Source organism: Mastacembelus armatus, chromosome 1 (genome assembly GCF_900324485.2).
Source record: "Mastacembelus armatus chromosome 1, fMasArm1.2, whole genome shotgun sequence".
NCBI classification, from domain to species: domain Eukaryota; kingdom Metazoa; phylum Chordata; class Actinopteri; order Synbranchiformes; family Mastacembelidae; genus Mastacembelus; species Mastacembelus armatus.
In genome coordinates this window covers 10,110,097-10,123,812 of record NC_046633.1, presented here as the reverse complement: position 1 = coordinate 10,123,812, position 13,716 = coordinate 10,110,097, and the positions used below count along the sequence as shown (strand labels likewise).

At 39.2% G+C, this 13,716-nt stretch overlaps 1 protein-coding gene across 1 annotated transcript in view; it reads right to left on the bottom strand.

The window, feature by feature from the left end:
- The window catches only part of doc2g (double C2-like domains, gamma), a 28,442-nt gene extending 27,841 nt beyond the window's left edge, over nucleotides 1-601 (bottom strand). The window contains exon 1 of the mRNA XM_026303730.2: nucleotides 507-601. The gene's annotated coding sequence lies outside the window, so the exon portion shown is untranslated. The remainder of the gene's footprint in view (nucleotides 1-506) is intronic.
- Nucleotides 602-13,716: the final 13,115 nt, after the last annotated feature.

Below are 13,716 nucleotides of genomic sequence, written 5' to 3'. Positions count from 1 at the left end.
TAATTGATAACCACACAATTTTCTGTGGTTGAAAAGTAACAAATGAGCAAGAAGAAGTCTGGTGAATGAAATTAATCATCAGCTGGAGGGAGAATGGGGCCAAATACACGTGGCTGTATGTGCTTGTCCATTTGTAAACACTATGATTTAGTTTGGACATCTCATTACTATCGGCATTACTCCATCAATACTGCATTAACAGACCATTACACTGCATATTCATTAATTTGCAAACAGAACATACAAGCTAAATGAACTGAAATGAGAAAAATGGACACTCGGTTTACCATTGCCCAAATATCTGTCGGTAAATAGCTGCTTTAAACATGGGCTACATGCTTTAAGTGGCTTGCAATGAGTGCGGAAGTGCTCCAGATCTAGACATCTGTTAAATCACTGGCTTTCAGAGTTTGCTACATGGACAAAAATGATGACAGTCCTTTCATGGTCTTCATGGTGCTGATTTATACAGTGAAGATGAAAAAGCACAGTAAGCAAGTACTCACCACACAGCAGCAGTTATCAGACAGCTGCACAGCTCTCACAGCTGACCTGTCGACCACCAAAACTCTCAGATGCTCTCCATGTGGCTGGGCACTGAAGAGACACACCATGCTCTACTAGGAAGGCTCTTATAGCTCTCACAGATGGAGGCTAAAGCCAGTGTACAAATATCTTAAAGTGCAATGCCACTAAGAGCCACTGGATGCTGGTTCCAAACACTCCTAGCTGAAATTAACTCCCATTTGTAAAACCTCTGCCGACAAATACTGTCCAAATATTTTTTCCAAGTATCATCAGGGTGCCAAATAATTAATATGTCTCCTCCAAGGGTGATAATTTTCTAAAATATTGCTTTGCTAAGATTTTTAGGCTTATAGAAGGTTGTGCTATGCAGGCATTGATTTACAGCTCTGATTGACAATTTATTCATCTGATGCTGGGCTTGCACTTATCTATATTGGTGTTTCAGAACTTCTGTTTATATAATAAATATTATTAATTTCCTGACAGATGGTTCTGCTGTGGCTGGGGCAAGTATGTCAAAGACAATATATTCATGGATATATATTCTATACAGATAGGTCTAATGGTTACCCAAGATGGCAAAATCATGTATTCTTTCCTTCTAACAATGGCTGCAGTTTACCACAAGTTCTGGTTTTCTCAAATCACTATAACAGCTACAGTACTGTGCAGAAATTTTAGGCATTTTAGATGTTTTAGATTCTTATGACACAACACCATCACATGTCTGATTGAGCCCAGGTTCATTATGCAGCCCATTGTGCAGGACAAGACCATAAAGAACCCACTAGAGTCCATGAAGAACTACTTTCAGGGGCAAGAAGAACCGGGAGTCCTGGAGCAGCTGATGTGACCCCACAAAGAGCCCAGATCTGGGCAGTGTGAAGTCAGTCTGGGATCACATGAATAGGCTAGAAGCAAGACATTACTGTAATCAAACACAACTTTGTGACTAGCAGTAGGCTGGTTTGGCTGGTTTTTAGTAAGGTAATGTTTGGTGAGAGGTGGCAAAGGCTCCTAGGCCCTTGCTTTAAGTAGAAAAGAAGACATTCACCATAATCAAACTCTTGCGGTGCAAACCAGTGGGGGATGTCATGCATCGCTATGTCCTTTCCAGGTAAACATGGTTCTCGGTTATACTCCCATAAAAAGTTAATTATCTAACTCATCCCAACACTTCCATGCTGCCAAACCCTTAGGCAATACTTTTAAATTGATGTGAAAAAGTAACAGGTATGATGTCCTTTAAATGACTCGGGATGATCATTATCTCAGGCTTAATTGACACTGTTCTCTGCTCACACTGACACCGAACCACATGGATTTGTCTGGTTTACTGTGTCGTGGCCAGTTCTGAGGAAGGAACGTAATCAATTGTGCCTGAAGAATGAAGTCTGGACAATGGTGCTGTGGTATTGATCTTTCTCCAGGGCAAACATTAGGTAGCCTGTCAGATGGAAATTTAAGACAGTGGCTTTGGCCATGAGCTGACAAAAGTAAATAATTGTCAGCAGCATCCAACAAACACAGAAGAGCGGCGCATGATGATAAGTCTGATGATGACGTAGCATACGGCATATAGACATACGACTCACAATAATAATAATTTTTAAAAATCCATACAATAAACTGTCTCAATGACAAAAACAGCAAATATATATGAAAACAAGATAAAATGCATGACCAAAACCGCAAATCCATCCTTGCACAACAGCCATAGATTCCCCAGCCTGTCAGCATATTTAAAGCATCCACATTGCTTATGAATACAATATAAATAATAAACATCTAAAATGAGAGAGAGGGGGTGTTGGTGGGAAGGAAGTAGAGGGTACAAGCAATTTGTGGAGAAGCATTCATCCAGTCCTTCTGCATGGCAAGATAATCTCCTCCCATTACTAGCACAAAGCAGTGCAGGTTTTCCATTAAGTGTACAACCACAGCCTCCCCTGCCTCTCAGCCAGCCATTAGCTCTGAGAATAGGTAAACCCCTATTTACATACTGTAGCACTACAGCATGCTGAATATTTCAATATCTGGCATCACATAGGATGGGAAATTACATACATTTTCTGATAAAGATCAAAGGAACTGCTCACCACAAACTACATTCACCCTTGAAAGTATGTGCATACATATCTTGAAAACTTCCTTTTTTTTTTTTTTTTTTTTACTAAATGCAATACTGAATCTGTGCTGCAGAAGCCTTAAGTCAAAGCTGAACTGAAAATGTATATTTATATAATATATCCTTGGTGTTTGTTTGGACTCGTGTTTAATGAAAGCAGTAGCATGTTCTATCAACCAACCATAGCATGACAAAAATATAAGGTGTAAATGGGCTTAACAACTGCGGTCACTCTGTTTATATAGAAGTTAATATATGCAAGATGCAACAAAGCATACTGCTTAAAACAATTAACTGAAGCGATGTAAAAAATGGGCTCAATAAATATCTGTAAGAAGGAAGGCCATAAGATTCCTCAAATGAACACATAAAGCACTAAATGCAGTGATTTTCATCACATTGTCCGCACTGTTTTTGTTCCATTGAGGTCTCTTTAAATTCCATCCTTTTGTTGGACCCTCTTCTTCTGCGATGATCTATGGCCAACCCCTGCTTGTTTTCCAACTATCCCTGTCATTCCAGCTTTTCATTGGCTGAGCACATCTGATCCAGGTAATCAGCAGTGGGTAGGGTAGAAGCATGTCATTAGCTCTAGAGGACCAGAGTTGGCTACCCTGATCTATGATACCTGACCAGACTATTAGCACCACCATCTATTTACTGTATGGTGCTTTGAGTATCAGTAGTGAATGGAAATACACATTAATATTTATATATAATATAATATTTCTTTTAACAACTTTCTGAATTTTTTTAATTTGTGCCACATTTGGATGGAAACTTGTCTAATGACACTGTGGTATTGAAATAATGTGACAGGAATTAGTACCAATACAAACAAGCTAGACTACCTGGCATCCACTTTTTAAGTGGATACTGTAAAACACACTGGTTCTTCTTCATATGCAAATGTTACATAACCAACACAATACACAAATGAAAACCTTTTCTTTTATTGTGCTTATAGTAGGTGCTTATGCAGTAGGACATGCTCCAGTCAATAGTGCACCGCCGGAGTTGATGGTGTGTCAGTAATGCCAGCTCTCACAAATATGAAAATATATTCAAAAATGAAAAAGAAATGAAGACAATATGCACATCAGCTGCAGTACTGATAGTCTATTGTTTATAATTCTATGTACAAAAAGGGAAAATAACTCAAATTGCAGTTTGGGCATCTTTGCCCATCAACAGCCCAATCACAATAGGCCATAAAGTCACCAAACTCACATCACTATCTCCCTACATGAGTTAATTCTACATGAATTAACTTTGGCGACTATTAGCTAGTGGTCATATCAGAGCTAGTAAAACTGTAACAGCAAAAGTCCTGAATGCAGGAAGGATGCTTTGCTTTGCCTAAGAATTAAAACTGTAAGAGAAGAATTTCTACAAGCTACATAGACTTCCTTTAAGTGAAAAACTGTAAAGGTATCTTATTGAGCAGCAGACACAGGATATGTTTCCAGATTAGGGCAGAAAGTGAATGAAGCTAATTTTCCTTGAGTGTTTGACAACATGTTCAAGTGACATTTGAATTCAGGTCAAGCGTCATTAAGAAGCAGTCTGCACATGTCAAAGTGGCATAATTCTGGGGAAATTCATTGAATTTCACTGGCAGTGTTATGTTGCCAAGTGCATATTTTAACAGGTGGCTATAGCTGATGTTCCCCCGGGGTGGCAGTTGGTGTCACAGGTGCTGCTCGCACTCCACATCACTCTGCTCTGGGGAAAAAATCATTGGTTTTGTTGGCAGAGTGTGCTGTTCTGTCAAGGTGCATTATTCTCTTCACCACATGTCACATCCCCAACTTTACCCTTGCATGGCTCCTGGTCTCGCGCAGGAAACAGCTCCTTCTGTGTTTTCCCTTTCTGCCTCAGCTACACCTCAGTGCTATCATCTACCTATAGCATCACCTTTTGCTCTCACCTTTCCCTCATTTGATCAGTTTCTTCCTCTTTCTTCCTCTATGAGAACTGTTTGGACACAGACAGATCCCATTAGCCCTAAAGGGCACAAACGCAAAGAACATATGTGGGTTATTTTTATTCTAAATTCCTATACAATGTCACTGAGCAAGTTTTCATTTTTCTAATAATGTGTGGCAACCCCAGTCAGCAGTGCAAAAGAAGGAATGACCCCTGTCAAATAAAATGACAGATTGACAGAATGATATTGCCTTGGGTTAAATGTTATTACATTCTTTACTTTGCAGTCCTTGCTCTTTTTGGGGTTCAGTGGGTCACTCTGGCATTTAGATGACAGGGGTTTGTTCTCAATTCCATGTTTTGCAACTTACATCATGGTTTCGGAGGTAGAAACAAGTGATTGCATTTTATACGCACAGTCATGTTGCTCTGGAGGTTACCTTATTTCCTTTTTTTTTATCTCTCATGAGATTAAATTACTCTCCTGCTGACGCTGATCTTGAACCAGCTTGCTGTTCCAACTCCAGAGCAAAGCTCAGCAGTAGCACTGCCACATTATTTGCTACTGACCCAATTAGATCCTGGATAGATCCTGTGATACATATTTGTCTCCCCTCCCTTTCTTTTTCACCCTTTCCTAATTTTTCTTCAGCTCTTTTTGATGAATGGTTTTGCTGTTTAGGAAAAATGACAGCTAACTGATTAATTGTGTGTGCTCTTTTACTCTTCCACCTTCTCACGTCTTTTTCTATTTCAATTTCTACTTCTCACCCTGTGAAAAGAAAAATTCTATCTTTACCTGAGTTTGCCCCATCAGCATATTCCCATAAATAAAAGAGGGGGAGAGGTTGAGGTGGTGTGGAGATAGAGAGAGGGAAGCATGGCCCAGAGGCAGGGCAGTGGGCATGTGCAAAATGGAGGGGTGTGGGAAGGGGAGAGGCAAGCCAACTGCTACAGATCAAGACTGTGAAGGTGACTGCGGACTACAGATGAAATGCAAGTAAATGTAAATGTTAAAGAGTAAAAACCAAAGGGGAGACAAATGACAGAAAAGTAAAAGCAGCCTCAAACTGAGCAGTAAGAGACGTGAATTAAAATGCCAGGGAAACGGGGATAAACAGGCAAGGCTGACAAATAAAAAGGAAGATTGTATGAGGATGTCAGAACAATTTCCACAGAAAGAAATGAAATCCATGAAAAATCCTTCAGATCACAAAGTTCTATCTTAATATGTAGAAAAATGGTCTCCTCGAAGAATAAAGTACCAAAGAATAGAAGCAGCGTAGAGCCAGTACATAGCAAGAGAATGACAGCAAAGCACCAGATGGATTAAAATGGGGACGTATTGAGATGGTAGCGATTATAGTGAGGTGCTGCTAGTGGCCCGAGGCAGGGTATCATGCTGTGCTTAATGAGGCAACAATACTAGTAATTAGTTCCTGATATGACATTATCAGTCACCAATAAGTGACCACATCATTAACCAGGAGACCAGTCCAATAGCCTGTCCTTTTCTCTTCTCACTCATAGACAAACAGCACATGCATGTGTTAATCACAGAGTAACATAACAACCATATATTACTCACTAGCCTTTCTCCTAGAAATGACATTTATGGAGTACTAAATTGCTTTCTTAGTTATGTTGCAGTAACAAATACTGCCACATAGGTCGAGGATTTCGATACCAGAGATCGGAGTTTGCACCCTGACTGCTCTCTGTGGTAAAGATTGTGGTTTCACATCAATAATCACGTCGTGGCAGGAGACTCCAGTGCAAAAGTGTGATATCTACCTGTACAGATCACCTTTCTGTAATATGTGTGCTGCATGTGTGCCTGAAAGTAACTACCAGTATATAGATTTAAATGATGCTGTAGTGGCTATATTGGATTGCAAGATCATACATTCTGGTGAAAAATAAATAAAATGTCACTAATGAACATTTTGATTATACCGTATATCTAGTATTGACATTTTTTGCAACTTGCCAGATACAGAATTTAATAATCATTATGTTACTAGAAAATGTGATGTGGTCAGCATTATGTTTCCTTTAAAAAAATCCTGTATGTTATGAATGTTATTTAGACCAGAACTGCCAACTCTGTAATTAGTACAATAAAACCATTTAACCTCTGACACCACTGTGGCACCTGACCAATAACTGTATTGCATTTGTTCTCCCTAAAATATCTGCTCCTATTGAACATAGCATGATACATTGTGGAAAATTTAGGCAAACCAATTACGGCCACATGTCAGTTCTTTGTAATGTACTACCACATCTCCCTCAAAAAGTTACAGGCAAAACAAATGAGTAGCACATATATGGCATTTCCAAAAGACAGGGTTGAAAAAATTAAAAATGTCCCCATAACATCTGCACAACATATGACCTTATAAGCAGCATTTCCCAGGTCTGGCTTCATGCTGCTTGAAATTGCACCACTGCCTCAAGCCAACCCAAGCCAAACTAGCTACAAAAGTTGATTTCCACTTCAGTCAACAATTCAAAGGTCTACACTCCATTGGGAGCTGACTGGTGCATGAAATGCAACAACCTTATTGCATTTCGTTGTCTTTTTTTTTGTGAAGCTAAGGGATGAAATAAGTTTCTACTTCTTTAAAAAAGCAAAATGCTATATCAGGGCTTTGGCTGAACGCACTAAGCACATTTGAGTGTGGCGAGGTTCTGATTGCACAGGGGAATAGGTTCCGAACAGTTTCCCACTGCATCACTGCCTCACTGGGCAAAGAACAGGAGAGAGAAAGAGAAACACATAGTGAAAGAAACCAAAACAGGGAGAACAGCATAAAAATTAGACTATGCTTTACCTGCAGTTTTTGTTTCTCATAAGCACAAAGTTTTTTGCTGTACTTACTGGACTATCATCTACCTGATTAAAATAGAGTTGCTTAAGTAGATTCAGAGCGCTACCTATGCATCTGAAAATACAGCACTGACGTGACAAGGCAGAAAAGATTTAGAAATTGTGCAATGATGTGCATTTTAAGTGAGATGTGACATTTAAAACATTCACTGTTCATACAAGATGTTTGTCCAGTGAAGTGAAACAAAGTTCAAGGACTGTCCCCTGTAGAGCAAAGAAGCATAAGAGAGAGTTTGTATGGCCATCTCATCTCTGCCGTTCAAAGTGAGTGACGGTTTGTCATTTATGAAAAAAAAGGTCACTGATATCCACCCTGAGGCCTGTGTAGACGATGTGCAGTTGACATCATAAACTGCAATGAAGGAAAAGACACTTCATACCTTGTTTACGGGTTAAACTTACAGTGTCCTTTCAGCAACAGTAGGGAACATGTTTAGGACAAGATGGCAGTCAATAAACATTTTAGTGTTCAATAAGAAGTGGCCCCTGGGGACCAGAAATCCCTCTAAATCCTTTGCCTGACTAAACTAACAGCAGTCAATCAGTGCACTGTGTCAGTTAAGAAACACTGTGATAGAAGGATGGACAATGGAAAGCATTGTTACTCTGTGTGTACAACACACACACACACACACACACACACACACAGTCTTACTCAAACTGCTGAGTCAGATTTATAGTGTCCTTAAGTGTAAATTAAATTTAAAAAATTAAAAATTGTAAGAGTGACTCCACTGTCATTGCACTGGCAATGTTCAAAGGTTAAGGTTAGCAGGAATTCCTAAGTACATAAATATGTTGTCATTGCAACAACTGCATTTTCTAAAGCTGCCTTCACATGCTTGTTGTCGGGAGGATGATATTTCCCATTTGTGAAATCGGAACTACTAGTGCATTCTGTTCAAGTGCTTTTGTTGTCAGAATGAAATGAAGAATGGTGAACTTATTCCTGCTAGCATCTGCTCTAACAGTAGCTGAATGGTTAATCCGCCATGTTGAAAATGTCACAGGTTATCCCAGCTTGGCAACTCGTGTATCAATATTATTTCCCAATTCCCCAGTGGAAATTATGACGTGAGGGGGCATTCATGTGCATTTTACAAGATGGACGCTCGTATTTATCAAAATTCCAATAGCACGTGAAGGCAGGGTAAGTCTTAAAATGAGACTATGTAGGAAGCGGGTCTCCTTTCATGGAGGCAGCCATGTTGCACTACCATATTTCCACAATAGCCCAGAATAGACAAACCAAATACTGACTCTAGACAGGGAATCAGGTTTTGTTTTAAAAGTGATGGCCACCATAGCCTCGCTCAGATCTGGGAACAGGCTTTCTGTGTGTGCAGTATCACCACTAGATGCTGCTAAGTCTTTCACATTTTACACATTACACCTTTAATATCCTATGTGTCAGTATATGAATTTAAATGGATGCTGACTGTCCTCTCTAACTTTGATTTCTCCCTCAGTTACATACAGTACAGTATGGATTTTTTTTCTTGCTCATACATAATGTACAACTTATACCGTACAACTGACATCCAAAGGTGCCATTGTAAATTGCAACATTAGATACATCATGTGGAAAGTGTCTATATATCAAATGCATCAGCATGACATCTTTGATATTTTTTTATGTAAAGCCCTGATAATATGTCCCATGGGTGACTTGTGCTTTCCAAAACCAGTTGATTTTATGTCTATGATGAGCTGATGTTCACACTAGTCACTTCAGTTGTAGACTGTATTTGAACGTGATCAGTTTTCATATAGCAACTTTTAAGTTAACAACAATAAAACCATTAAGAGACTTTTATTCTATATTTGCATAGCTAAATGTGTATTACACTAATAGTAAACTGTTGGTTTGGTGTTTAGTTGTAGTTGATGTGTGTTTCCCTCCCCTCATTTGTGTAACTGGTAGGGTGAGCCAGTATGAATGGTTCCCTCCTGTAAGTTAAGTTTGTGTTTTAGTGTGTGCTTATTTTAGTCACTTCATTTGAATTTTGAGCTCGCTTTTTTACAGACTGATTAAATTAATAGACACTTTTGCTTTATTGTTTCTCATTTTTGGGATATATAAAAACTGACTGCCTTTCTGCTTGGTTTGTACAAGGTCATAAATTAAATAGGCACACATTGTTTACTTAAAAGACTAATTTATAAGCGAAGTTCTTCCTGCTGTTTAAGTTTCTGATCCTTGAACTTGGCCATCCCAAAGCCAATAATAATAGTAATACAGTAATAGTAATAATCATTACTGCTTGGACAGTGGATTTAAATGCAAATACAAAGTCACCACACAGCTATGAAATCCAACAGCTGGTCCAGCTATGCTGTCATCATCAGAAACTGGCATCACTTCAGATGACAGTTAGGAGGAAAAGACATCTCATTTGTCTAAAAGCATATTGCCTGGATTAAAATGGGACTAAGATGCAAAAAAAAAAAAAAAAAAAAAAAGATGCAAATAAATGAAACGTGGATACACTTAAGGGAATGGAGATATACCCATAAACTTACATGTCCTGTACACTCTTATTTGTTGTTTCAGTGTGCTATTGCATGTAGTGCAGTTCATACAGGACCCATAAGAGCTGTATTACTGGTGTTCATATTCAAGTTAAAGTGGTTTTGTTTTCCAGTTGGTAAATAGAGCCTGAATTTGAAATTCAGCAAGGTTGAGAAGGTGTAATGACTGAGCATCTCGAATCTTAACATTGGAATGAAATATAAGTTGAACCATCTGCCTCCACTGTGGTTTGCCCTTTTTGTTCTTGAAGACAGAGGCAGCCAGGTACAGCTTTAATCCAGACATATTTAGCTGGATAATCACCTTTCATTATCTAATCCTCAGATAGGCAAGGCTTCATAGAGATACACCTCATTCGTACCTGTCATCCAAGACAAATAAAGAGAACAATCAGATTAAATAAGCATAGAATAAAATCGTCTTTCTTCCTTTTCTTTTGGTGCCTGGAGAAGGTAAGCTTGTGTAAAAGGGTATTTTGTTGTAGGCTACTAATGGTTTATAGTGAAGTATCAATTTGTTTGTGGCAGCCCACTCACACTCTTATGAGGCTGACAGTCATCTGTTCTGTGCTACAGTATTTGATTATCTGGAGCTCAAGTGTATTTTGTTGTACAAGCTGACAGATGGCCAGCCCACTGTTTGCATTTGTTTTGGATCAATATTTCTGCCCCTGTTGCTTGTTGTAGTTGATTTAATAATTTATTTGTTCATTTAAAAGGGACCATTACAGAAAAACATGGTTACATAAAAAATAAGTCGAAGGATGTAATGTGCACAGGCCTTGAAGCTGAAGCTGATTTGCAGCCCCAGTCTCAGTTAGGCTTTTAAATAAAGATTAAAACATCTAAAGAAATAATGCATTTCTGATAGTGACTGTGATAGTTTCGAATTCCCCTACTATCTTAAAGGCAAAATTGGCACTGCTGAATTTTATTTGTATTGAATTTTTCTATACATTTACAGTGTAGAGCAGTCACATCAATGTAGACTTATTAAAACCAGCTCCACTGTGTGATTATCTGGCTGGGCTCCAAAAATACAAGGAGGAAGGGGATGTAATTAGGCAAGAATTATACAAAGCAATAAGGAGATTTTTACAAATGAAGAGACAGGAAAAGAGTTTTTTTTTTTTTTTTGATCGCTTGAGAATGAGGAAAATATCTCATTCTCAACCCTTGTTGTTCTGTATCTGGTCCAATACCGAAGGCGACAGTCTCATTTCGGGGCTGTGACACAAAATCAGTGCTGGGGTGGTGGGGATGGAGGAAGGGGTGGAGGGGTGTTAAGATAGGTGACGATAAGATGAAGTGCCAGACCCGATTGCATTACTATCGGTTGTTTATGGATCAGACACAGGCTGGTTCGGCCCTCTGGGATTGATTGTCTCCTGACTGGACAGCAGGCCGATAGAAAGACAATACAAAAACAAAGAGAAAATAGAGGGGGAGTACAAAAAAGGTGAGCTCTCACCTGAACTCATAGCCAGTCTAAGTGGAGCTATACACTATTTTTTTTTCAGTGACATCACATGTTGTTTGTTTCCATTTGTTTCTATGTTTGCCTGTCAGTTAGAATAGCATCTCAAAAACAACCCAACACATTTCACTGACATTTGGATTAATTTTAGGCTCTCTGGAATAAGATAATGTGGAAAATGTGGGTGGCTCAGTTTCAGTAGAAATGTAGGTACCAAGTTTACAGACCACACTCATTTCCAACTAAACAGAAACATATACCAAAATGTGCATTATGCTTTTTTGGTTTGAAGAACGTGCTGGAAGAGTATTAGCTGTGGCATAAATCACCCTGACTCTTGAATGCAATTGGAACCAAATTTAGACAGTAGGTGCATAATGTATGTCAGCTCTGAGCAATAATAAATATCAGCAACATCATACATTCATTCCTGGTGGTTATAAGTGTGACTCACTTGATTTTTTGGATCTCTGATACCATTTTGTGTGTATTTTACAGATTTACACCCAGATAAAGAAAAAAAAAAAATCTAAAAATAGCAGAGTAAAATAAGTGTGTGTTTTATGTCTGTGTATGCTGTGTATGGGTCTTGTTTGTATGACATGTAATGAATCTCAGTGGCTCTTGTGGAATATATTTAGAATCCCTATTTTGTGTTTAACCCCTAACATTCCAGCCATGTCCATTCATCTCCTACTGCAACATCTCAGCCCATGGGTGCAGCTCGCCCCACCCATCATCAGCGGCGTTAGTTGTGTTTGTTTTAGCCCAGTCCACCTGGCCCTCCGTTTCATTACTTCAATTAGCCTGATTAGGATCTAAAATTGCTTGTGTTTGCTCGGTGATTGACAGCAATTGGCCACTTAGGGAGGAGAACAGCAGGCATAAAAAGTGCTGCTCGGTGGTGTGTGTAGTGAAACGCGCATGTGTACAGCCTGTGCGTGTCAGTGTGCGTGTGTTTGTTTACTCTGATGGGAGCTGTGCTCACTGAAGAAGAGAGCAATTCTTCAGGCAAACAATGTGAGACCACTACCATATAAAGTCTAGATGTTTTGCTTCACCCCCGTTGCAACATGAATGTTTATTGTGAAAGAGATACTAATACCACACCTCTCTCTATAATGCAGGGCAGTTTGGCAGCAACAAAAATTGCAGCCTCCATAATGATCATAGAGTTGGATCAACACAGCAAAAACTGAAAATTATCAGAATATTATTACTGCAAGAAAGGAAGATTTATGTATTCCTTTTAGCTTGGTGTTCAAGGATTGTAATCATGTGTCTACATGGTAATGCCTCCCATCTACACCTGCTCTAAGCATGTTACAATCAGCATGTACCACATTCATGCTGATTGTGTGAAAGCGTGACAGACAGGCAATCAGTACTCAGTCATGCCACATTTTGTACACCCCAGTGGGAGTTGGGAACGCAGAAGCACATTAAATGCTCAAGTGTAATTTAGAGGACTGGCTGGTCTTCACGTCTCTTCTCGTTATAGTCTACCGTGGTCTGTGCAGCTTTAAGCAGTGATCACTGGAGATGATCTTTAGTATCTGTCTTTGGACCACTTTCATGGCATGTGAGAGCCTGGAGTGAGGCGTTATGTTTATAGCACATCGGTGCCAAATACACCCGTTCATCATCAGGCTTTGAGAATCAAAACTGCAGAGGTCCACGACAGAACATTAATCTGCCTCCTACAGAAACCACCAATCCTCCTCTCCTCATCCTCCTCCTCTGCAGACATGTGATTGTCATTCACTCCCTCTTTCTTCATCGTTCTCTTCTACCTCACAGTCCCATCTTTCCATTTGTACACCATCCTTCCTTTCTACACCTTAAGTCCCATTTAACTCAGTTGTCTCAAACTTTCCATCCACTCTTTATTCTCTTTGTGTACGAGTTTGATTTTATTGTTTGGGTGTGCATGTGGTCACTTTTACCTGAATGTGGTCACTTTTACCGACAAACTCACAGATAATTAGTTACCTGATTTTGCAGAGCATTTTAGGGTTTTTACAGCTACAGCATATAATTTTCTACCATTTACCGAATTTGTGTTTTGTAGCTTTAAGCTCATTGTTCTGGTTTCACCCCTCACAACTCTAATGTTCTGACTCATTCTCAGTGCTCTCAGCATCATTTTCAGCACAGGAGGCAACTGCTCACTAACATAGTCACTCTAATAACTATAATACCTTAATGTTGTGTGTTCAGCTTGTGCTG